Source organism: Miscanthus floridulus, chromosome 7 (assembly GCF_019320115.1).
Source record: "Miscanthus floridulus cultivar M001 chromosome 7, ASM1932011v1, whole genome shotgun sequence".
In the NCBI taxonomy this organism is placed as follows: Eukaryota; Viridiplantae; Streptophyta; class Magnoliopsida; order Poales; family Poaceae; genus Miscanthus; species Miscanthus floridulus.
Window position 1 is genome coordinate 8,852,180 of NC_089586.1, and position 26,779 is coordinate 8,878,958.

A 26,779-nucleotide genomic window follows, 5' to 3' on the forward strand; every position below is an offset into this window, starting at 1 on the left:
CGATAGTATCTCGCGTACCTATACCCATACATAAGTTAGAGCAGTACTATTGGCATAATATGGAATTCAATACCAAGACGAATTCAAAAGCATGGTGATTACGCAACCAATGGTGCATCCCGTTGCAACGCACGGGCATATTTGCTAGTTGTATGTAAAAGTGTGGATTTTGTTTTGGGCGTACATGGGCCTAGCCCACATTTCTTGGAAATGAGCTTGAGTCTTGAGAGTGTTATGGGCTTAGATTGATACATGGGACTTTTAATAACTTAATTATGACCATTAAATTCATCACTAATATTTTGCCACACCATTTGCCATGTTGTCTGCCATGTCATTTGCCACATGGTAGCCTCTTAGCCATCTAGTTGTGACATTTTTCTTGTGAGGATTCAAAATAACTTCGAGAACCACAGTTTGGCATCACGATGCCGACTTCGGCTCCAAGCAGCTCCTACCGCAAAGCCATGGCAAAATGGTGGGTGTTGAAATGGATCATCATTGCAAGAAGCTCGGCTACAGTCATTTTTATTGAGGAGCGAAAACAGTAAAAACGTGGTTTCTTCTCACAAACTGTGTCGACATAATATCGTCGGCAGTCCTCCGAGGGGTATCCCATGAAGGTAGATTGATCGGTAGAGAGGCATGTAATCAAGAACAAGAAGGCAATAGAGACACACGAGTTAGACAGGTTCAGGCCGTTAGTATGACGTAATACCCTACTCATGTGGTCTGTTGGTTTGTATTGGCTATTGTATGATATTGCGTGAGTTTGGAGGGGGTCCCTGCTCACCTTATATAGTCTAGGGGGCAGGGTTACAAGTCGGTTACATATGAGGGATAATCAGAAAGTAACAACAGATTACAGGAAACTTGGGATCATACGTATTCTACCAGATCTCATAGTATCTTTAGGATATCTTCCCAGTGTCTTGCGGGAGACGCCGAGCAGAGTCATGCCCCGTAAGGCTTCATCTTGTGGGCTAAGCCACCCCTGGGGGCGCAACCCATGTGGTCTGCCATGGGTACCCGGGGTCATACCCCCCATAGCTAGTCCCCGAGCGCCTTGTACCCGTTGTGCAACACTGTCTTAAGCTTGTCCGAGCAGGTGCTAACAAAGCCGAGCAGCCAAACTCATGGTCTGACCACCGTGATGAGTTGCCGAGCAGTTGTGAGCAGTCATCGAGCAGTACGAACTGTCGCCGAGTAGCGTGAGCCGTCGCCGAGCAGCGTGAACCGTCGCCGAGCAGCGTGAGCCATCACCGAGCAGCGTGAACCATCGCCGAGCAGCATGACCCAAGTATGGCTTGCCATAAGGGTGTAAGGAGCTTAAGTTCAGAAACGAAAATTTCTTCGCAGTGGACCAAGTGTGCCCAGTTAGAGTCCGACCACGAAAAAGGGAGATAGTCTTCTTCAACTTCAAGAGGCGTAGAGTCTTCTAGAATAAAGCAAACACACTCATCGCGAGGTGAAGTGTGCCCACTTAGTCCTCGAGCCTGACAGTAGATGACGTAGTCATGTGGTGCCTGGGTCCAAAGTAGAAGAATAGTAGAAGACCAGCCAAGCATGCAGCCAGTCCCCGAGCGTAGCCCCGAAAGGAGAAAAAAGCACATTCACCGCAAGGTGAAGTGTGCCCACTTAGTTCTCGAGCCTGACAGTAGGTGACATAGTCACGTGGTGCCAGGGTCAGAAACAGTAGTCAACTGAAGAAAAAACCTAAATGTGGTGAGGAACCAAGACGTAATGCTGACACAGTCCCCAAGCCATAAGAGGAAACCTTGGAGAAAATAGAATCATGGAGAAAACACCAGAGTAATGATTGTACAATAGTAATTACTAAGCCATAACGATTGGCGGAGATGTCGATGAATATTCAGTGAGCCATAATAAATTGTGGAGATAAATTGGCGATATGGGCCACGGTTGTGCGAAGGCCTAGGTAACAGCCCACCTTGCTGTTGCAGAGAATTCAGAGAAGCGCAAATCATGGGAATGGTTTCCCAAAAACCCTCGAATGTGAAAAGGTGGGGGAGTGCTTTATAACTGCGCCGCCGCACCCCGCGCTCCCACCTTTGCTACTTCATCTTCCTCCTTAGCCCTCGCATTTCTAGATTCACATCCACACTTGCTTCTGCCACCAAACCCTAACCAGATCTGAGAGATGGCGCCAAAGAAGGGAGATATGAAATCGAAGAAGACCAGCCCTAAGAAGGCGAGCGCCGAAGCCTGGCATGACGAAGAGTGGGTGCCATCATGAATGGGAGAGGCAGAGGTCAATAGATTGGTGGAGGCGGTCGTTCTTCCTGACCGTGCTACCGCTGGATGGCGACCGGCCCTCAATGATCCCTTCCCAATGCCTCATACTGATAAAGTGGTGGTATTTGAGGATTATTTCTAGCGCGGGTTGGGATTTCCTGTTCATCCATTCCTGAGGGATCTGTTGGAGCTCTGGTTGGTTAGTCTGTACAATCTCCACCCAAATACCATTTTGCACATCTCGATCTTCGTCTATTTCTATGAGGCATATCTTAGAATCCTTCCCCACTTCAACCTCTTCCGTCACCTGTTCTGGCTGAAGAAGAGAGGCAATGGTGGTTCCAAGGTGATCGGCGGAGTGTACCTTCAGCTACGCGATGGAACGGCGGGCGAGTACCTTACTGTGCCACTGAACACGTCACTGAAGGGGTGGAACGCCAAGTGGTTCTACATGAAGCAGAGCCACCCTGCCATTCGCTGCGACACCGACCACATCCCAGAGAGCCAGAAGAGCTGGTCGGAGATGCCAAGTAGCGCTGATATGGAGCAAGTGAGGGAGACCCTTGGCTTAATAAAGGGCGTGAAGACCAACAACGGATTGGTGGCGGCGAGCTTTATAGTGCGCCGCGTTCAGCCCAGCAAGGAGAAAGCTCACGCGGCCTTTGATTTCAAGGGGGAGACCGACGCTGACGTAGTGCAAGAGTGGGCTGCCAAGCTATTCGCTCCATTTGCCTCGTTCAACTTACCATGGTAGACAAGACCCTTTCACTGCAAAAATCTACCTCCTCAGGTAAATATCTCAATTGTGTGTTCCTGATGCTTTTTATCTTCTGTCATTGCCGAGCAGTGGACTGATTCACTTATGCAAAGATCCATTCGCAGGAAAGAGTAGTGTACTTCTTGGGCGTGCCGAGGGGCAATTGGCCGTAGGCAGTAGATGCTCGGACACCGACACGGCCTAAGGAAGAAGCCGTCAGCATCTCATCGGAGAGTCCATCCCTGGTGTCGGAGAAAATCTGAGGGAACAGCGCAGTGGTAGACGAGCCAGCCCAGAATAAGAGAAAGACGGCGGGCGCCACTCCCCTCAAGCCAGGCAACATCTCGCTTGGCAGTGACTAGACCACTCGGACGCGAAGGACCGCGGTGTTCGAGTGGTCGGATGACGACGAAGTTCTGGTTGCTCCTCCATCGAGCACGAAGGCGCCTCCGTGCAGCACGCGCACAGAGGAACAATCACTAGGAGGGGAGGAAGTTCCCCAACAGTGGGTGACGGGAGCCCCCGAGCAGCAGGCGAGGGGAGTCCCCGAGCAGCAGGTGAGGGGAGTCCAAGAGTGGTGGACGAAGGGAGTCTCCGAGTAGCAGGCGAGGGGATCCCTGGAGCGGTGGGCGGAGGAGAGGTCGATGACAGAAACCATGGGACCTCCACCCCAAGATGCAGGCATCGACCCCAAGGCCATGGCTGGGGGCTCGAGTAGGTAGTGCTAGTTTAGAAAGATCTACTAGAAAATAGCTACATAAGTACCCTTGTCTTGGAGTTATTTGGTTGTCGTTTCCTTATCCTTTTTTGGCAGAGCGAGGCGTATGGAGGATCCAGCCCTGCCCGTCCAGTATGACGAGCAGCCGAAGGCTAGCCTCGGGGTGGAGGAGATGCTGGTGGACCCCATCCTGGAGTCCCTGGGTGCTCGGCAGTAGGTGGAGGAGTCAGCCGCCGCTGCTAGCGGACTTGGCAGCGGTGAACAGTTGGCGCCGACAACGGACGATTCAGTGACGATGCCCGAGGCAACGGCGGAAACCGCTGGGTCTTCAGTGGCGAGTGCAGGAGATGCCAGTGCCACACCTGAGTCTGGGGCGGCAAAGCCAGAGGCGCCCGTGGAGCGACCAGCCCCTCCCAAGGCGTCATAGGGCGTGGTTGGACCCGCTGTTCGGCCATAGAGCCCCCCGATGGTGCCTCCAGCCATGGTAGAGGAGGACGAGGTGGAAGAGATTGAACGCGAGGAATCTCGACCCTAGGCTATCCGAATCCTCCATAGACGCTGCGGCGAGGTAGTGGTCATTGAGGAGGAGGACACCACCAGGGAGCTAAAGAGACTGGAGTCCGCCCTTGCCGGAGTGATGAGACAAATCAAGGTTTGTACTACATCTATAATGTTCATCTTTGACGTTGGAGATTGTTCTTCTTCATGATCTTGGCGTTTATGTAGGGGATAACTCGAACTACCGAGCAGCGGCGCCAGCTGATAAAGAGGATGGAGCCCCTCGTCGAGGAGAATGAAAAACTCAAAGAGGCGATGAACCTTATGGAGAGAAACATCTAGAGGGCCCAGCGCGAGCGAGACCTTGCGGAGTCCAATGTGTGGGACCTAGAATACTAGAAGGGCATCCTGTCCGAGCAGCTAGCGACCGTGTTTGAGCAGCTACATGGTAAGTCTGAGCAACTGTCGAGTGCTTTCGAGCAGCTAGAGAGGAAGTTCGAGCAGCTCAGGAACGTATTCGAGCAGAAAGCAGGTATGGCGCATCGACGAATGTGCTTTGTATAGTTGAATAGCTATATTTTTTATGACTGTTGTGCTTGTAGAGCAAGATGCGGAGCTCAGCCAGCTGCGCCAAGCCATCGAACAACTCTGAGAGGAGAAGGTGAAGGAGATAGGGCGAGCAGACAAACTGGTCGAGGAGCTGAAAGGTGAGTACTTCCTGGTCGGAGTTACTGGTGAAGTAGTTTCCTTGCTTGATGGAACCTTGTAATGCTTGCAGACTACCGTCAGAGGGTCATGCCATAGTTTGATGTGCTGGTGCAGGAGGCCAGGACCCAAAGGGAGAAGTTCGACGCTGTAGTCACCGGAGTCAAACCGGTGCTCGACTACGTCGACCTAGAGGTGGCTCCTCAGCCCGACGGTAGGCTGCCATGTTCGAACACCGTCATCGAGAGGTGCAAGGTGGCGTGGGAGAACTTCAAGAGCTTCAACAGCGATGCCATTGTTACCGCCATTACTCTTGCCCTTGTAGTGGTCTGGTCCCACTACCCAGCCGTGGACCTTCAAGAAATAGGGGCCGGATTCACCGCAGGGATGGGCGAGGCGGAGCACCAGCAGCTGGAGGATGAGGTCGAGGACACGGTGAAGAAGCTGGCCGGTGACATAGACCTGTTCGGCGAGATGGACGACGATGGTGGAGCTCAGTGATCTGCTCGGAGAGTATTATCTGTAACATCTGGAGAGGGTAGTAGAGCACGCGAGAGCACAGAAAACATTTATGTATTTGTATAAATGTTATAAAGTGCATGTTTATGCAGCTTGCTGGAATTTGTGGTGAAAAATCATTGTAGTAATAACCCTAACGCAATTATACGTAGTATAAGTAGCATTCGAGCAGTTAGTTCATTACTAAACTCTTTGGCCTTAGCTAGCCCACAGTCCATAACGTCGAGCGTGAAGCCCATGCACGTGTAGGAGGAATAGGCATCACCAAGGAACAGCAGCCGACCACCCATAACGTAGAGCGCGGAGCCCGTAGCACATGTAGGGAGAGATCGAAGATTGGGTCTTCTCCATAGAGCGCAGAGTGGAACGTGTGTTGCTCGGCGGTAGACAAAATAACTTGGAGATAAACATAGTATAAGTGGCATCCGAGCAATTAGTTCTTTATTGAGCTCTCAGCCTTGGCTAGCCCATAGTCCATAACGTTGAGCGTGGAGCCCGTGCACGTGTAGGAGGAACAGGCGTGACCAAGGAACCGCAACCGACCACCCATAACACAGAGCGTAGAGCCCGTAGCACGTGTACGGAGAGATCGGAGACTGGATCTTCTCCATAGAGAATAGAACAGAACATGTGTTGCTCGGTGGTCGGTGAAACATTTTAGAGATATGGAGAAACATGGTCTGTGATTTGGAGAAACCTGTTCAGCGAAATACGTTGGAGATTTGGAGAAACGTAGTCGACGATCTAGCAAAATACGTTGGAGATTTAGAGAAACGTGGTCGGTGATCTGGCAAAATATGTTGGAGATATGGAGAAACGTGGTCGGCGATCTGGCGAAATACGTCGGAGATTTGGAGAAACATGGTCGGCGATCTGGCGAAATACGTTGGAGATTTGGAGAAACATGAGGGAGCAGTTATGGCGATCTTGTACTGGAGTTCGTTAAGGAGTAGCTTAGAGCTCGGCAACCGTAAGTGGAGATTAAATCGTAATGGAGAAAAAATGGAGACAAATTATAGAGACCAAAACTTTATTCATCATAAAGTTGAGAGTACATATCTGGAGCGTTTCAAGGATAGAAACGTATAAGGTGCTCGATGTGCCATGAGTGGGGGACATCAATTCCGTCTAAGTCACGTAGGCGATAAGACCCTGGTCAGATAACCTCTTTGACGATGTAAGGCCCTTTCCATGGGGAAGAGAGCTTGTGCATCCCATGAGGTCGCCGACAGCAAATGAACGACCTTTGATATTGCGGTTGTAGTACCTCTGCAAGCCTTCTAGATATTCGGTTATGCAGACACAGGTGATCAGGCGTTCCTCCTCGGCCCTATCGATGTCCTCTGTCTGAACAGCTACGGCTTGCTCTTCATCATAATTTTTCACCCTAGGTGCTCGGAAGGCAATGTCCGCTGGTAGTATGGCTTCTAAGCCATAAACCAAGAAATATAGGGACACACCTGTGCTGTGACTTTGAGTGCGCAGTCCCCAGACCACAGCTGGTAACTCTTTGAGCCATCTGCCCTGATGCTTTTCTTCTTTTTGATATAGCCTCTTTTTGAGGGCATTAAGAATCATGCCATTCGCCCGTTCAACCTGGCCGTTGGCTCTAGGATGGGCAACTGAGACATATTTGACAGAGATGCATCGGTCTTCGCAGAAGTCCCAAAAATGATGGCCAATAAACATAGTTCTGAGGTTGGTGATAATGCTATTTGGGAGACCAAATCTATGGATGATATCTTCGAAGAGCTCGACTGCTTTCTTTGCAGTAGCCGAGATGAGCGGTTTATACTCAATCCACTTGGAGAACTTGTCGATGGCGATGTATATGTACCGGAAACCACCTGGCATTGGCTTGAGAGGCCCAATCATATCCAGTCCCTAGCATGCGAAGGGCCAGGAAGCTAGGATGGTCTGCAGTTCTTGGGCTGGCACGTGTATTTGTTTGGCAAAAAATTGGCATCCTTCACAACATCGGACGAGGTCTTCTACATCGGAGATGGCCGTGGGCCAGTAAAAACCATCTCAGAAAGCCTTACCGACCAGGTTTCTCGAGGCCGCGTGGTTGCCGCAGGAACCAGAGTGAATTTCAAGAAATAGCTTTACTCCTTCTTCTTGGGTGATGCATTTCTACACTATCCCTTCCTTGACACTTTTCCTCATCAAGTTGCCGTCCACCAGCATATAATGCTTGCTTCGATGGATTAGGCGTTCGGTTTTAGTCTTGTTGGCGGGTACTTTGGCACTGGCGAGGTACTTGATGAACTATTCCTTCTAATCGGTGGCTGGTGAAGGTACCATAAGTACCGGCTGCTCGGCGGGGGGAACTTCCTGAACTTCCTTATCTTCTTTAATGGATGGCGCCAGAAGATCTTGAATGAAGACCCTCGAGGGAATCACGGCGCGAGAGGAGCCTAACTTGGATAGGTGGTCGGCGAGCTAATTTTGATCATGTACCATGTGGTGGTACTCGATACCATAGAACTTCCCTTCAAGCTTCCTAATTTCGACGCAGTATGCATCCATCTTCTCACTAGAGCAGGACTAGTCTTTATTGAGCTGGTTGATGACCAGCGCGGAGTCCCCATATACCATGATGCATTTAACGCCGAGCTCAATGGCTATACGGAGTCTGTGGAGACATGCTTCATATTCGGCGGTGTTGTTGGAAGCCAGAAAATGTATCCGGAGAACGTATCAAAGCTTATCCTTGGTTGGTGTGATGAAGACAATGCCTACACCAGCACCGTTGATGTTGAGAGCGTCGTCAAATTACATGACCCAGTGCTCGAGGCAAGTAGCGGCGATGGGCTCTTGAATCTCAGTCCACTCAGCAACGAAATCAGCAAGCGCCTAAGACTTGATGGTAGGCCTGCTTCTGAATTCGATGGAGTAAGTTTCGAGCTCGACAACCCACTTGATGATGCATTCGTTGGCCTCTTTGTTGCGCAAAATGTCCCCCAGAGGGAACTCGTTGACCACTGCGATCTTGTAGTACTCGAAGTAGTGGCGGAGCTTGCGCGACGTAATTAGAATGGCGTATAGCAGCTTTTGGACTTGAGGATAACGAGTTTTGGGATCATTAAGGACCTCGCTGATGAAGTAGACCGAACGTTGCACCTTATAGGCATGGTTGGCCTCCTCATGTTCGACCATAATGGCTGTGCAGATGACATGAGAAGTAGCAGCGATGTAGATCAGGAGAGTTTCATCTGGCCGTGGTGCCGTCATGATCGGAAGCTTTGTTAGGAACAACTTGAGCTACTCAAAAGCTGTGTCTGCCTCCTTCGACCAGTAAAAGCGCTCGGAGGCCTTGAGGAGTTTGAAGAACGGTAGCCCTTTTTCGTCGAGGCACGATATGAAGCAGCTTAAAGCAGCCATGCAGCCTGTAAGTTTCTGTATATCCTTGACGCTTGTTGGCCGTTTCATGTTGGTGATGGCGGAGACCTTGTTGGGGTTGGACTCGATGCCATGTGTGTTGACGATGTAGCCCAGGAGTATACCGGATGGAACTCCAAAGATGCACTTTGAAGGGTTCAGCTTTCATCAGTACCTTTTCAGGTTGGCGAACGTTTCCTTGAGGTCGGCGATAAGATTATCGGTGGTCTTAGACTTGATGACCACATCATTGATGTAAGCTTCGATGTTGCGGCCAATCTATTGATCGAGGCACATCTGGATGGCCCTTTGATAGGTCACCCCGGCATTCTTGAGTCTGAAGGAAATGGTGGTGTAGCAGTACGCACCGAAGGGCATGATGAATGACGTCTTGATCTGGTCTTCTTCCTTGAGGGAGATCTGGTGATAGCCGGAGTAACAATCAAGGAAGGAGAGCAGTTCACAGCCGGCGGTGGAGTCTACAACCTCATCTATCCGAGGCAGATCAAAGGGGTCTTTAGGGCAGTGTTTGTTAAGATCAGTGTAATCAACACACATTCTTCATTCTTTATTCTTTTTTTGAATGGGAATAGAGTTTGCTAGCCACTCAGGATGATACACTTCTTTTATGAATCCGGCAGCTAGGAGCCATTTTATTTCTACCCTAATAGCCTCCTTCTTGTCTAGCGTGAATCGGTGGACCTTCTGCTTGATCGGTTTGGCAGTCGACGAGACATTCAAGGAGTGCTCGATCTTCTCCCATGGTACCCCTGGCATGTCTGTAGGTTTCCAAGCAAACACATTGGCGTTGGCACGTAGGAAGGCGATGAGCACGTTTTCCTATTTGGGGTCGAGGTGAGCCCCAATCTTCGTGGTCTTGGAGGGGTCGTCGAGGCCAAGGCCGACCTCCTTGGTTTCCTTAGACTTGGCGGAGGCGCGAGGAGGCTCCAGCGATGGGATCTTTAGGTCATCGGTGGGCACCATCTTGGCGTCGGTGACCACACTAGCCATATGGATGGAGAGGTCGATGGCTTCGGCGACGGCGAGACTCTCTGTCTCGTAGTCATAGGCGATGGAGAGGTTGGCCCGCAAGGCCAGGACAGGCATCTTCAGCACCAGATAAGCATTGTGCGATACAGCCATGAACTTGGCCAGAGCTGGCCAACCAAGTATGGCGTGGTAGGCGGTGTTGAAGTCGGCGACATAGAAGTTGATTTGTTCAACGCGGTAGTTGCTTGTCGTGTCGAACTGTACTGGTAGGGTGATCTCTCCAAGCGGTTTGGATGCCCTGCCAGGTACCACACCCCAGAAGGAGGAGTCTGAGGGTGTGAGATCTGTTATTCTGAGGCCCAACTCCTTTAGGGCTCCAGCGAAAAGGAGATTCAGAGCGCTTCCACCATCGACGAGCACTTTTCTAAAAAGCACTTTCTAAATGACCGCGTCGAGGATGAGGGGGAAACACCTAGTGTAGGGGATATCCACCCACTGGTCGGCCCTGCTGAAGTTGATGGGGACCTCGGACTATGGGCGATAGCTGGGGTTGGCAGCAGTGTCTTCCATAGTGACGGCGAGCACCCGCCGAGCGGTGAGCTTCCGTTCTCTTCTGTTCTCGGTGGAGGCAAGGCCCCCGAAGATGGTGGTGGCCACCTTGTCGTGATCCTGAAAGGCATTGTTATTGCCCCTAGGTGGTCGGCGGCCTCCGGCTCTGTCGTTGGTGTCGTCGTCCAGCTTCTTGTCCTGGAACTCCTTAGCCAAGCCAAGGTAGTCCTTCATCTTATGCTTGGCGTTCTTGTGGAGAGGGCATGGGCTGTCGAGGATCTTCTTGTACTGCTCGTCGTAGTTGCGCTTGGCACAAGGTTCATTAACGGTGGCGACGATGTGGTCTGGCCGACGGCGGTGATTTTGACCAGACTTGGGTTAATTTCATTTGACAATTTAAGTCAAAGCCGTATGATGCAACCATGTCGGAACTCAAAGATGAGGGGATAAGTAGGTCCCACTAGGCATGCCAAAATCTGATGGTGGGGAAACGGGCAGCTATGACCCACCTCCGCGTCAGTAAAGACAAATTTGGTTTTGGTTAAATTTAATTGGGACAAAAGAGAAAGAACAGGTATTGTGAGTCCATACTTCCATAATTCTTATATTTGCATAAAAATTATGTTAATTACATCTCCGAAGAGAACACCCCTGATTAAGAGTTCCAACATGAGTACATAAAGAATAAGATTACACCATATGGCTTCCTATTACAAACTACAAAAAGAAAACAAAGTCTTCAGTCTTGTAGTCTTGGATGGATGAATGTGCATGCTTGGCTTAGGCTTGAACTTGATGCATGTTATTTTATTTAAACATGACATTTTCATTTGTTGAGGAGCTAACATATACTCCTTATACGATTGGTCGCTAGCATGTTAAGCTTTTCAGCAACCCATGATATGCTTGTAGTTAATCTATGCAAAGCATTTGTGAATATATTGTCATTTGTTCAGATCATGATATGGCGCTAAATTTAGCTAACTCGGCATGGGACATCTTGACCATACCACATATTCATATACGACCAGGAAGAAATAATTTGTTTGTATGTCGGACATTTCTTTGATGCATAATATCATGTATGTATGCAAGCAATTCATCTTAAAGACTAAATTTGACAGTCATTATATCATGCAAGATTATGGATTCACATGTTTTAACATGTATGATGCACTCATCGTGTGTTGCAATATTTTATTTGGGGTTAATGCAGCCCTGGATTGGCCGTGGTTGATGTGGTTGATTTATTTTATCAAGAGAAGGTGCAAATGCTCATGGCAATGTATTTTGGCAATGGATTAGCATATATACGATGCTATTTAATTTGATTTATTGCTAGAATTATTTTTTATGGATGTGATCACTGATTTGGCATCATATTATATTTTGTGCAGTTGCCTAGGCAAACAATAGCACACATGCATGCAGGAGGGAGTATACTGGGATACTTTATTACGTGCAAGCAGGTGCTAGCCATGCAGTATACTAGGATGCAACCTTAAGTTGCAAATTGTTTTGAGATGAACCCTGCAATGCGTTTGATCTTTCTTTTGTTTAAAATATTTAACATGGAAATGATGATTGATTTTGTGCCGGGAATTGCCTGGCAGCTAGCAGTACTTCGGGCGTATTGCATATGTATGGACGGGAGATTTCTACATGCAGTACATGGTTGTCTTTTCTTTTGGCATAATTTCTAGTGCATAGATGGCTATTTCTTTGATTTGATATAAACTAGCACACAAACTTTCTTTATGGCCGTAGCATGCAATTTATTTATTTTCTTTGATGCACGGTATGAAAATAGGCCAGCGGGCCGTGGCCAAAACATATGCATATTTGTTTGCGTATGGAGCCAAATCATGTCCATACCAATTTGACCATGAACGACCGGGCGGAGCCAAAACGCATCGTTCCTAGATTTCAACCACGGGGATGGAGCCAACACGTGTCCAAACCCGAATTTCACCGAGGCACATTTGTGGACCTCTTACATCTTTAGCAGGGCACGAGACCCACACGCATCGCACGGCCGTGGCATTGCTGGCCAACTCTTTACCAGGGCACGAGACCCATATACACAATGCTTTCATTTTTAACCGGGGCGTGTAGCCCATGCGCGCAGTGCAGCTGGCCGTCACCAGCTCTTTTACCTTTCACTAGGACATGACGTCCATTTATGGAGCACCACCCTCACTGGCTCTGTTTACTAGAATGGAGGACGAGAAGCTTGTCGATGAAGTCGCCACATAGCAGAAAGAGAAGTAAAGAGACAAGCGGGGCTCCTTGATTCATCTCTAAAGATCAGACCGAGAGTCTGAAAAGAACTGGGGTTCCCACCTTGTTTAGGGCACTGACGAACGAGCGTAGCTGCTTCCACCGGCTAGTCCTGAGAGGGGTCTTCGGTGTGTGCTTCGACGATGCGGGAAGGCAGCCGGACGGTGATGTGTTTGAGGTGGGAAATTGGCAGCTGTGTTGGGAGAGCAACACAGCAGGTGCCTGCTTTTCTGACCACGGAACGGACTGTATGTGTGTGGGGGGGGGGGGGAGCCTGACGGCGCTGTGGATGAGAGAGCCAGGTGTATATGTGTATGTGTATGTGTGAGGAGCCTGATGACACTGTGGATGAGAGAGCCAGGGGGCTGAACGTTTGCGCTAGCCTGATATTTATAGAGCCGAGCAATGATTTGAAATCACGTCAAGGTAAAGCGGCGGGAGTGGTTGCCAGCGCTCTTGAGTTTAATTTTGTATTTTCTAATGACCCTGGCGCGGTGTGATTTTTTGAACAAGAGCGTGAGCGTTGAGTTCGTGCATGGGAGTTGTATGTCTGGCGGCAGCAATTTGAAGCCTTTGACCATGTTTGAATATGCCAAGCGCGCACAGCAGTTTCTTCCTTGCCTGGTAACGGCGTGCACATACGTGCTATACGTTTGCTATGTATGTACATACACGTACGCACTTGCATGGTCTCTTTTTTAATCCATGCGTATGGAAACGTGTATGTATTTACGTCCGAGCATTTTTAATATGACATGTAATAGCCGTGCTTTTGTCACTATACTTTGCCAGGGTATAGTCATGCTCATGCATATATGCGTATATGTCCTCATTTCTTTATTCTAGCTTTCTTTTCTTCTTCTTAATTTTCCACTAATCACCACATCATCTTTTGACATTGAAAATGATTGATTATTTTAGTCAATCAACAAAGTATTTTATTTTCATATGTGCTCTTTGTATGATTTGCCAACCTCATATATATATATATATATATATATATATATATATATATATATATATATATATATATATATATATATATATATATATATATATATATACACACACATACACACACACACACAAGTTTTATTTTCTTTCTAGACATGAACACGCTCGTGCATATATGTATATGTGTGTCTCCTTTTTCTTTTTGCTCCATCTTCTTTTTCTCTTTAGCGAAGTTATATTATTCCTTATTTGCCTATATCGTATTCATATAAAACTTGATCATCTATACCATTTTATTTAATATGGTACAAATGTTTTCACACATTTTTTGGTATGCCAAAATTGGTGTCAACGTCCCTACTACAAACTTTCAGTGCTAGCAACACGAGCAGCAGCAATGAACTGGACGTAGGGACTTTCTGCCCGAACCAGTATAAACCTCGTGTCCTCTAAGCACACTATGCGAGCCAGACGCGCAATATTAAAAACTTACTCGTTGGTGGTACCTTGAAACACCGACAACACTACCCTACAATGTTACTAAAATATGAAAGTTTAGCAGCAACAACTACAATATTACTAAAACATAGGCAATGTGGAAATAACAAAAAATATAGATAAATAAAAATCTGAAATTGCTAGCCTAAGTCACCTCCAACCTAGGAAGCTCATGCCGGAAGAGATGGTTCAGGTACCTAGAAAAATAAAAAAAAACAATTCCTTACAAGTCAAAAGTCATTATAAAAGATCCTACTTTCTTGATCACTGATCACCATTGGAGAAAAAAAAACTTGATATGTAGGGTGGATCAAGTTTATTTTTTAGACCTCATATCCGTTGGTGAGAAATACCGTAACTGTACACGCAGATGTTAGATTTTTTGTGATAATGACCCCTTTGTACCCGCATTGAGGTTGAGGACCGGCCGATAGCGAGAAAATTGGAATTTTGCCCTCATGGCAGGTGGGCTTCGCCCAAATGCTATCAAGTTTGTGGGCTTCGTTGAAATGCCCTTATGAAATAAGTCCAGCACATTATAATGCCATTTTAAGATTTAAATCCATTTTTAATATTTTTCTCTCAAAATTTAGCCTGAACTGACCATTTTGCCCCTGAGCTCATTGACCCCTGCCCTCTCATCTCTCCCCCTCTCGTTCTCTCGCTCCCATCGCCTCCCCTTCCTCTCTCCCTCTCCCTCTCTCTCTCGAGGTGGCGGCGCTGCGGCGGGCCCCAAACGCGGCGGCCTCCCTACGCTGCGCGTGGCCGTGGGCCCCGGCAGCGGGCGAGCCCGGCTCGGCATGGCGCACCGCTATCGCGCCACCTCTCTCTCTCTCTCTTCCCCCTCTCCCAGTGTGCAGGTGCACCATACGAGCCCGCCGCACTGGCCGTCCTCCGGCGAGGTGGCGCGCCGCGGCAGCGGTGGCGCAGCGCGGGCGGCCCCCTCCCCTCTCCCTCTCCCTCCGTCTCGATCTACCACTGGGCCGTGCGCACGGCCAGCGCAGGGCAGGGCAAAGGCATGGCCTTGCAGGCTAGTCGTCCTCATCTTTCCCCCTCTCCCTCTCTCCTGCTGTGGCCGCTCATGGTGCTCGTGCCCGGTGCCAGTGGGTCTCGGCGGTGCCGCCACTCATGGTGCTCGTGCCCGGTGCCAGTGGGTCTCGGCGGTGCCACGGTTGGCACAGAGTAGTCTCAGGTGCTCCCATTTCCTCTTGTATTTTGGGATTTTGCTTTTTGCCTCTCTAATTCGTCCCTTCGATGACTTCGATTCGTGTTTTAGGGTTTGGCCTAGAATGCCTGTTGTTCCAATGTTTGCCTTCTCTGTGTTTATCTGTGAAAGGACGGCACCAATTGGCAATGACACTACTTATCTCAAAGATGAAAAAGTCTCTATTGATGAGATCAAATTAACACCTCTGTGTGGGATTCAAGGGATTGTGTCCGTGATTTTATTTTTGTAGCTTTTTTTTTAGTTTTTTCCTCCCCCGTTCTTGCTTCGATTCTTCATTTTGAGATCGATTTAATTCGTTCTTTTTTGCTCAGATTTGTGCTATGACATGAGTTGATGCTACCCCTTAAGTGAATTTGATTGAATCGAGTCGAGCACGAAGAAATTGAACGAATTTTGTTTTTGGGGAGTTTTTCGTGTTCTTGGCCGTGATCTAATTTTTCCGGAGTTTGGGTTGAAATTGGGCAATGATCTCTTTGAGTATGCTCACCAACTCTCTTGTGATGGCCTGTGAAAAGTTTGGTCGCGATTTGTTTTGATTTGGTCTAGTTTTTGTCGATTTTGTGGCCGCCGGTTTCCTGTTTTTGCGTTCGAGCTCCCTTCTTTCTGTTCGTAGCGTCGGTCAGGTTTCCAAGGGGGCCGTTCTTTGCCGTGACCGTGTGACCAAGAGGGGGGCAGAGGGGATGAAAACGGATCGGATACGGACGGATATCACCGATATTACATTTGTTTTCATATTTACATTCGGATTCGGATTTGAATACGGATAGTGTCAACTATGTCGGATATGATACGATTGGATATCGACATCATAAATATACGATTTGAGTATTCGAATACGGATACGGTATCGGATGTTGGATATCCGGATTCGGATACGGACATATCTGAACCCCTCTAAACAGATTCAGTTTCGAATACGGTCGGAAAATATCCGTACCGTTTTCATCCCTAGGCAGGGGTCAATGAGCTCAGGGGCAAAATGGTCGGTTCAGGCTAAAATTTTGGGTGAAAAATATTAAAAGTAGATTTAAATCTCAAAATAACATTATAACGTGTTGCACTCATTTTATAAGGGCATTTCAGCGAAGCCCACAAACTTAATGGCATTTGGGCGAAGCCCACCTGCCATGAGAGCAAAATTCCAATTTTCTCGCAGACAGCCTTCTCAGCGGATGTGCAGCGCTGCGGGACCTCTCCACCTGCGGCGCCCACAGCGACGACGACGACGACGACGACGGGGCCGCCGCCTTCGAGCTCAACCGCTGGCGCTTCCTCCTCCCGTGCCCTGCACGCGCCACGCCTTGGCCACTGCCACCTACGCCGAGGTCTCGTCGTCACCGTCCCCAAGGGCGCCAGCCCCGACGACGGCCACGGCGACGGCGATGGCGATGGGGCCGTTGTCCTCGGTTGCATTACCATCTGAAACATCTTCATTTCAGGGAGTTGGCCAAGATTATGCTACCCAGTTCCGTAAGCGGTAATTTAATTTAGTACATTGCATTGTATATCAGTAGAGATATGATGCAATAAACTGGATTGCTGCACCTTTTGGTTGTTGTAAACTATTTCCTTGTGTTTAGCGTCAGAATACTGCCTTGCTTTTCTACTTTGGGATCTTTGAAATCTTTTGGCTCTTTGTCTAACCTGAATGACTCAAGCAGTCAAGCACTCAAGCTACATTTTTCTGCAGTGATGAAAACCAGAAAAGTTCATCAGTTGTTCTTTATGAAGATGCATCAGAGAGACTGCTTCACCAGTTTACTGCTGTGCCGTGGGGTGCCAGACTGCCAGCAGATGTTCCATGCATGTTAGTACATTGATATGCACAGAGGGATTTGAACTTAGGCCCCGTTCGTTTCGCAAGGAATGGCTCCCAGGAAAAATTCCGGCCGGAATTGCAAGTTAATTTATACAAGCTACAAGCTTTCATTGGCTGGAATGATTCCCGGCGTCATTCACCCCTAACCGAATGAGCCTTGCTCTCACCAGGTAGAATAACAGCTTTCTTCAGGATTTTTTTTTCCCAGAAACTATGAGTTGCAGTCTACAAAAAAGGTAATCACAATGTTTTTTCCCTCTTGTATTTAAGTGTAAATAAGTATATAAGTGAGCTGCTACCTGCTACTGTTGCATATTTGGTTTGCAAATATATATCTACCCATTTTACAAATAGCGTGTATCTTACTACCTACTACTATACTAACAAAAAAGAAAAGAAAGGCATTCTTCAGATTCTGATTCAGCTATTTCTTTTACAAATAGCGTGTATACTGTATAATCTAGGTACGTTATCATCATTCCTCAAAGTTCAGCCCTCTGGTTTTGGCATTTATTGAACTTGGACAGTTCGCTTGGGGCTAGTTTTGAAATCTGTGTTGCTTCTTTCTTTCATCCTTTGTGCTAAGTTACTGCATATTTCTTTTACTTTGTCTGAACACATGGCAAATTTATTGAATATGATTCATAGATGTTCGATTCAAACTGGGATCTATGTTAAGAACTGAAGTGCTAAGACATTTTAAATGTTACAACCAGGGTTTCTATCGGTACTGGATGCCGGAACTGAAAGAACTAATATAAGAACTTTCAAAGGCTGAGTCAGAGACAGGATCAAAATTGAAAGGCATTCAGAACCTGGTTCAGCTATTTGTTGAGTATCACACTGAGTGGAGGCAGTTGGTTTCTGTTGTTGCTGGTAACACTTCATGCGACAGCCTGTTCGCTTGCTCGTAAACGATCGTAAATTTTCAGCCAGGAACAGTGTTTTTCTCTCACACCAAACCAGCCAGCAGTAAATAATCCACGATACGATACGGCCTCCCGAACAGGCTGATTGTTTTTTTTCCTTCTTGTACTGTAGTTTATCACAACAGTTTTAGTTTACCATAGGTTAGCAATATTCCTAATGTTCTATGATATTTCCTCCTCCTAATTGCTCTCTATTATTTGGCACAAAAAAACAGGACAGTTAGGACTGTCGGTGGTGGCATACAAGGAACCAGTGAAAAATTCTACCCCAGGTTCATTCGAGGGCAAAAGGGACATTTCATCCTCCCGTTAGGAGCTGTTATATGCAAATATGACATTAGTGGTCCATACGCTCCGAAAAAATAAATTGATGGTCCGCACGGCATATGAAGTTTTTTAGTGGTGACCAAAGAACTTGCCCTTTTAATGGGGCGATCCAATATAACATTTGACATGAATTATAGAATATATAAATATTGTAACAAAATTGTACCAAAAATAAGTTTAACATTAGCAGTGGATAACATTATAATCAACCCAATTACTAAATATGGATTACAGTGGAGATAAAGTACTTTTTTGCAATAATTGAAGTAAAAAAACATTAACACGGGGTGTTCCTAGAAACAAACATTAACATGGGAGAAAATAGTGTTTCCAGGGCAGGTCCTCCTATGCAGCCATCCCTGAAAATAAATGGATTTCCAGGGATGATCCGCAACTATAGCCTAGCTTAGCATTTCTAGAGGTGGGCCTCAATTCAAACCAGCTTGGAAAAAAAATCTAGATGCTTCTGAAAAATCATCTGTGTAGAGGTAAATATGGTGTTGACTTTTCAACTAGCAAGCCGTATACGGTATACCAGACCACAGTCTAGTTCAAATATGCTGTCTATCTTCTGGGCTTCCAAGTCACGAAATATCCTAACTACTACTACTACTACTACTATTCTTTTAGTCATTCTTGCTTTCAATTTTGGTATCAAGCCATGCATGCTTTGGCAGGACTGCAGTATACACTAATACCAGCTTTATTTGCAGTGGAATTATTTTCAACTAAAGCTCTATGGTGTGAAATGTGTAACAGTCATCGGACATTGTAAGCTTTCTACCTTTCCTTGCAATTACCGTGGCCCCGTTCGCTGGTCTGAAACTTGGCTGAAACTGGCTGAATTGTTGTGAGAGAAAAACACTGTTCCGGCTGAAAAAATAAGCCGAACAAGCCGAATATGGGGTAAGCCGAACAGGGCCACTGTGTTCCCACCGACCACAACCTTATTATAGCTAGGAATAGGATGGGTTGATCCAGATGATGTTAACACAATATACGGCCGAGAAGTACATAGGACGACTCATCAGAGGTCATCATCAATTCCTATCCAAATAACTCCTTGGTTTAATTGGTTTCACTTGACTTTGGGGCACTTTTGAATTCCAAGAGAACTAGTGGATGCTAAAATTCATCCAGTCGATTCAAAAAAAATGATGGAAATATCTTTTCTTTTAATACAGACGTCACATATCTTTTTAATATTAATACAGACCACACAGTTTTTGAAGCAATTGATGATAACAGTATATTGTAAGAGTAATTGATGGTCAAAACATATTTGTTTCTAAAGAAAGACTACACAAATATCCTACGGAGGCTTCCATTTAAATTTCACAAGAGGTGAAGGACCTTTATGATGATTTTTTCTATTTTTTCGTACTAATATAAGGGGGTGTTTGGTTCTATGGACTAAATTTTAGTCCATGTCACATCGGACGTTCGGATACTATTTAGGAGAATTAAATATGAGTTAATTATAAAACTAATTACATAGATGGAGACTAATTTACGAGACGAATTTATTAAGCCTAATTAATTCGCCATTAGCACATATTTACTGTAGCACCACATTGTCAAATCATGAACTAATTAGGCTCAAAAAAATCGTCTCGCAAATTAGCCACAATCTGTGCAATTAGTTATTTTTTTCATCTATATTTAATACTTCATGCATGTGTCCAAACATTCGATGGGACAGGGACTAAAATTTTCCTGTAGGAACCAAACACCCCCTAAGTACAAAGCGTGGGACTGCAGGATCTATGCTACGCTCGCCATTTCATCAGTGCTTCCATTCGAGTTCCAGGCCGGCCTGCGTAGCTGACGGCTCGAGGACGATGCTCAAGGCCGTGCTCCTCGTTTCAGTGCTGCTGCTCGCTGCTGCTTCTCTGCCTCGGGCGCAGTCACAAAGTACACCTCTCTCTCTCTCTCTCTCTCTCTCTCTCTCTCTCTCTCTCTCCAAAAGTACACAATTAATCCTATGTAGAGTCATTGTTCGCGCATGGAATGGTTTGGTTAATGCTTCCTAATAATTCCTTTGAAATTCATGTGGAATAGTGGGCAATCTAAAGGAATTTTGGAGGAAACTAAACATGAGCTAACTTCAGTGTTTTGTTTCATTTTTTCCCTGCAATGTTTCCAAAGGCATCTTTCTAAATTTTCTTTGTTTTGAAATCCTATAGGATTTGTCATCCCGACGTTTTTTTTCTGTTCCTGTGTATTGTACATCTTTTGTTCCAAAGGGGGCCCAAATTTAAAGGTGTTCTAGTCCTCTTTGAGTGCAGATTGTGCTCCATGGTTAATTATTGGATTTGTCTGAGTGTGGTCCATCGTGCAATAGTCTGTAGTACAAACCTTTGCCTGCTTGCTGTGGCACTGATGACGTGACATGTTGTTCATGGTATGATAGATCAGTGTTCGCTGCAGCTTGCTGCTAATACAGTAACCACAGAGAGCAAATTGCAGCCACAGCTTGTAGCAGCTGCTGCATCAATGGCAGCCGAACAGGACAATAACGGTACTTTAACATCATGCCAATTGGTCTTGGTCCAGTGTAGTATAAATTGTGCAAGATACCTAAAACTTTTTTGTTTTTCTGGTTCGTTCTCCCTTTATTTATGTTTTTTCTTTGGTTGAGAGAAAGAAATAGTAGCTAGAAACAATATGCATGGCAACCATATATATATGTCCCATGCATGCATACACCTCACGGTTCTCTTTTTTTTTTCTTGATGCATTAATTCTTACAGTTTTCCATCTTGAAATATATATCTTGTTCCAGATGGCTCGCTGGCCGTAGGGCAGTCTTTGCAAGTTGGTCAAACACTTGTTTCAGCACAAGCTATCTTTGTGTTGGGTTTCTTCACAAATGGGGACAAAACATATCTAGGAATATGGTACAATTATATAAAGCCTCAAACAGTCGTCTGGGTGGCAAACCGTGACAGCCCAATAAAAGGAGGCAATGGAAGCCTTACCTTCATCCAAAGTTCTCTTGTCCTTCTGGATACAAGAAGAGGAAGCGTCCCCGTATGGTTTACTGACTCACTCAACACCAACAATCCACAAGCCTTCCTTCTCGACTCTGGTAACCTCATCATCAACGACACCACCATGTCTGGGAGTACTCCAGGTCAAGTACTATGGCGAAGTTTTGATCATCCCTGCGACACATTCTTGTCTGGCATGAGAATCGGGTACGACACGTCGGCGGCGAATAATGGCTTGTTTCAGCTCAGATCATGGAAAAGCGAATCGGACCCGTCTCCCGGGGACTACACCATCAGCATGGATCCGAGACGAATGCCTGAACTGCTCTTGTTCAATGGCACTGATTTGACATACAGGACTGGTCCATGGAATGGCCAGGGCTTCAACGGCCAGCCATATCTCAAGCCGACAAATGATGTGGTGTTCAACGTGAATGTGCGCGAAGGCAGCGCGTATTACTCGTTCACGGCTTTGAACACATCAGTCCAGTGGCGACTTGTCCTGATGCCAGATGGCATTGCCTATCGCTGGCGCAGCAACTCCGACGACAAGTGGGAGTACTACTGGCATTGGCCTCAGTCTACATGTGATTCCTACACGTTCTGCGGTCCAAACGCCTTCTGCTCCACCGCTGTCTGCCAATGCCTGCCGGAGTTCGTCCCCACGTCGCCGCGCGAATGGAACCAGAGGAACTTCGCCGGTGGCTGCGTGAGGAGTGTGTCGCCGTTTTCTTGCTCGTCAGCGAATGGGTTTAGCAGACTCTCGCTTGTTAAGGTGCCTGACACACTGAACGCCACCTTGGTTCGAGGCAAGAGCTTGGATGGCTGCAGGGAGTTGTGCTTAGGGAACTGCTCGTGCAATGCTTACGCCCTGCTTGGAGGGAGTGACTGTGTCGTCTGGTCAGGTGATCTGCTCGATACTGTTCAGCTTACTATAGGGATCGATGATTTGTACACTCGGGTTTCTCATAATGATCCGTCTCACACAGGTATGTTTCGATGATTATTCCTATGATCCTATCAATTTAAGAGTTTATTCAGTACTTTATTATACTAAAAATGGATCCCTATTCTTTTTATAGATAGACAAACTGCTATCATTGTCTCTGTCTCTGTTGTTGGAGGGTTGCTGCTTATTTCTGCATTGCTAGTATTTTGTTATCGCCGAAGTCAACGAAAGCATTTACCACTAGCACTTGGTACACACCATTACTATTCATCATTCACAATTTTTATGTATGATAGGATTATATATCATTTCATTCGTGAAAGAACTTGTGCAATCAGAATTGTTTGGAACAGAACATGAGCATGCCCCAGGGCCTAAGCTTACAGCCCACCTTGAGCAGAGTTTAGATCTGGATGCTATCATAGTTGCCACCAACAGTTTTACTGAACGAAATAGTATCATTTCTACCCAATCTAAGACCATCTACAAGGTACTTAATCGGTTTTCGTTTTGGAGTTTTGGTTGTGAGTCTGTTATTGAATTAGTATATATGAAGAATTTGTTATCCTTGGCACTGCTCAGGGAACGCTACCAAATGTGGGTGATTTGGCAATCAAAAGACTAAACACGGAAGTGGGGCTTGAGGAGCTAAAAAATGAGGTGAAAATTCTTGCGAGGCTTGACCATCCGAACATCATAAGGATGATGGGATCCAGCATGGGGAATAACGAAAACGTAATATGCTATGAATATATGCCCGGTGGTAGCCTTGATGCAATTCTGTTTGGTATGTTTTTCTTGTAATATAAGTGGTTCCTTGCAGACATAATTATCATCAGAATAGTGTCATTTCTATAAGATGCATATATATATATGATGGTCGTCTTACCAGCCTTGAATTGAATCTGAGGCGTGCAGCTGAAGATGGCAATTGCGGAGTCCCCGACTGGCCTTCACGTCTTCACATTATTCAAGGGATTTGTGAAGGATTACTATATCTGCATGAGCATTGCAGAATCGTTCATCGCGATATAGACCCTAGTAATATACTACTTAGTGATGCCTTCAGTCCCAAAATCTCAGACTTTGGCCTTGCAACTCTGCTTGATCAAGGCCAATCTGAAGGGAAGGCGGAGAGCTTCAGGGGAACACGGTGAGTTCATTTTGCAGCCATTGCACTTGCCTTTACTGCTTAGTTCCATGTGTTTAACCCATTCAAAAAAAAAGTTCCATGTGTTTCTGGTGACTTGTGATGAGCAGAACCGATCACTGGCAGTGTGCTTACTGATTAATTAATGGTATGGTACTATCAGTGCATACAGCGCTCCTGAGTTGTTCCACCGCAAATCGTACTCGGCTAAGTCCGATGTGTACAGCTTTGGTGTAGTACTTCTGGAGATTGTAACAGGCTGCAAAGCGACATCATTTCGTAGAGAAGATGCTGATGACCTCCCTACATATGTAAGTAAAAATGTTACTCTACCTTGTCTCCAGCAAAGATATAGCCTGCCTGCTGGTATCTATCTAATTATCAGTCGGAAAAAAAATGTTCTCTGTCAACAATACTAGCTATTACAATAGAACCAAAAGAAACTGTACGGTAGAAGACTCAGCGTAATTAGTGCACACTCTAGATTTTTAGATATGATGAAAATGTCAGTTTTTCATTTATAAATACTTGTGGTTATTTTCTTCTCACTGTCAACCCATAAGTTATTTCTTACTTTTTTCGGTGAAGGTTCGACAGCACTGGACTCAGGGAACCGCTGAGGAGTTGAAGGATCCAAGAATGGGTGATGCTCCCAGAAGAGAGGTGGGAAGATGCATTCATATAGGCCTCCGTTGCGTTCAAGATGATCCAGACGTGAGGCCTACCATGTCATACATCAGGAACACACTGGCGGCAATTCGCTCTTAGTTGTAATGGGATCAAGTGCTTGTGCGCTACCAATGTACATATATTATCTATTGTTATTATTACTGATTCACTTTGGCTATTATATACATTCATGTATGAAATATGAATGCAGAGGCTGGATTTAATCCCTTTATCTAAAAAATAATCACCGGTTCACTGATGGATATAGTGTAATATTACATCTGAAACGAACCTACTTGAACTGGGTTTTGCCATTGGTTAAAGGGCGCGTATGGATCATCGGACTAGAATTTAGGACTACTAGAATTTAGTCCATCATGAGGTAAACTTGGCCATGTCATCCCGAACTATAATCTTGGTTTTAAGTCTTGTCTAGTGTAGGTCTAAATAGGGACCCATTCTATACGCTGATGTTGTGCATTAGATGTGGACCCAACATGTTGGGGTCTATCTCTCTTTATTTCTCATCTTTGACACATGAGACCTATATATCAGTTTGTGGATCACGATGGTGCTGACGGCCAAGTTTAGGGCCATGTGGTGAATTTTACTCCTCCAAAATGTTAAAATATAGGTATATTCCACATGTCGTGTCCACATCAAACGCACAGTAAGCATACTACATTAAGCGTAAACTAGAATGACACTAACGACAAGCTTAGGGACCGCGGTGGCGATCACCTTGGAAGTTTATGGACTAAGATGACACCATTGCCTAAGTTTTGGAACCTACATATATCACTTTGGAAGTTAGGCGATCGGGATGACACCTCCTGCCAAGTTTAGAGACCGATGGTGAATTTTACTCCTTTCAATTGTGATCAATTGGTTGCCCGTCTCGAGTCCCTTCTCATCATATCATCATCATCATCATCCTAGATTCATAGCTAGGATCCACAATCTATCTATCTGGTCAATCGGCAAGACCGCCTCTGTCCCATGCATACAAAAGCATTCAGCTGACCTGGCCGGTCGGCGGTCGTGATGAAAAATTCCTGAGATTCCAGAACTGTGTACACACGTTAAGGGCGCGTTTAGATCCAAATTTTTTTTGTGTTTTGGCTACTGTAGCACTTTTCGTTTGTATTCGACAATTAGTGTTTAATTATGGACTAATTAGGTTCGAAAGTTTTGTCTCGCGATTTCTCACCTAACTGTGCAATTAGTTTTTTTTCGTCTATATTTAGTACCCTATGCATGTGCCGCAAGATTCGATGTGACGGGTACTGCGCAAAATTTTTTAGAACTAAACCGGCCCTAACTGGCTGTCTGACGAGGCGACGACCAAATGTGTTTTACGGCCACGACGACGATGACGATACGACAAATAATCACCGTAGTAAGTTGCTGACCAGTGACCACTGCCAAGGGCCGACGATGCTGTAACCTCCAATCCACCACCAAGGATCGATCGCCATACTCGTTCCGTTTTTTTTTTTTTACTGTTTTGACTTTTCTAGATTCTAGGCGAGGTGCTAACTCTACAATAATATCAGGCATGGAGCCAGTGGTGGGGCTAGGGGGGCTCCAGCCCCCTACTGCTCGCGAGCAAGCGAAGCCCCGTAGAGCCGCCGTCTGAAATTTCAGCTGTAGATGTACAGGTAGGAGGGGCTGAGATTTACTAAACCTCTTTTCTTTACTAATTGCCGTTGTTTATCCCCTCCTAAATTTTTTCTTAGCTTCATCCCTGATCAATATCACTTACTTTTTAGATATCTACTAGGTGAGGTCGTCCTAGCTCTTTTGCCAATATCACTTTCAATAATACCCTGTAACCAATTCCGATTTTAATATCCCGTAACATGATTTCGCTTTCAGTGTCTCCTCTTCTGATATAAATATATAAAAGCTTCACATGACATAGGCATGTGCCTCATTTTTCTATACGAGTCGCTCGGCTACATTGAATGATGCCAGTGTCGCCATAATAATAGAAAAGAAAAGAAATAATAGCACACCCGTGATCGAGCAATAGATATTATATCATAGGCCGCTCGATAGCAGCTGGTGGGTGTAAGCGGTGGTTAGATGATTTCTAGATGTTAGATATATTTCCTAAGCAATAGATATTATATCAATCTCAATCCAGACGCACGCATCACATATGATTAGATGATTTCTAGATGTTAGATATATTTCCTAGAGAATATCCCACCCTGCTAGTTCATCGTAACTGATACGCCACCCCCAATCCATGCTGGATTTGGATGGGTTGAGTGTCGACAAACAAAGCTTAAGGTGGAATAGGAATACTTTAAATTTTTTTCAATTTTTTCACTCTTTTAATTACAATAGCATAAACAATAAAGAAACTAAAGTAAAACTAAAGCTAGGTGCACTTGACTTGTGCATACATAGAATTGTGTTATAAGGGTATTCAGGGTCTGTTTGGGTCCATTAGCACTAAAAAGCAGCTAGGTAATAGGTAATAGCTAATAGCTGCTAACTTTTAGCAAGAGGCTGTTTGGATCTACCTGCTAACAGGTGGTTGGATAGTGAGTTGAAGGTATATATGAGCTATTACTGACTTCAAACTTGCTTAATAGTTAG

The 26,779-nt window shown here is 45.9% G+C and overlaps 1 pseudogene; it reads left to right on the plus strand.

Annotated features, from left to right (window-relative positions):
• Positions 1-17,855: 17,855 nt before the first annotated feature.
• On the plus strand, positions 17,856-24,412 carry LOC136462484 (receptor-like serine/threonine-protein kinase SD1-8; annotated as a pseudogene).
• Positions 24,413-26,779: the final 2,367 nt, after the last annotated feature.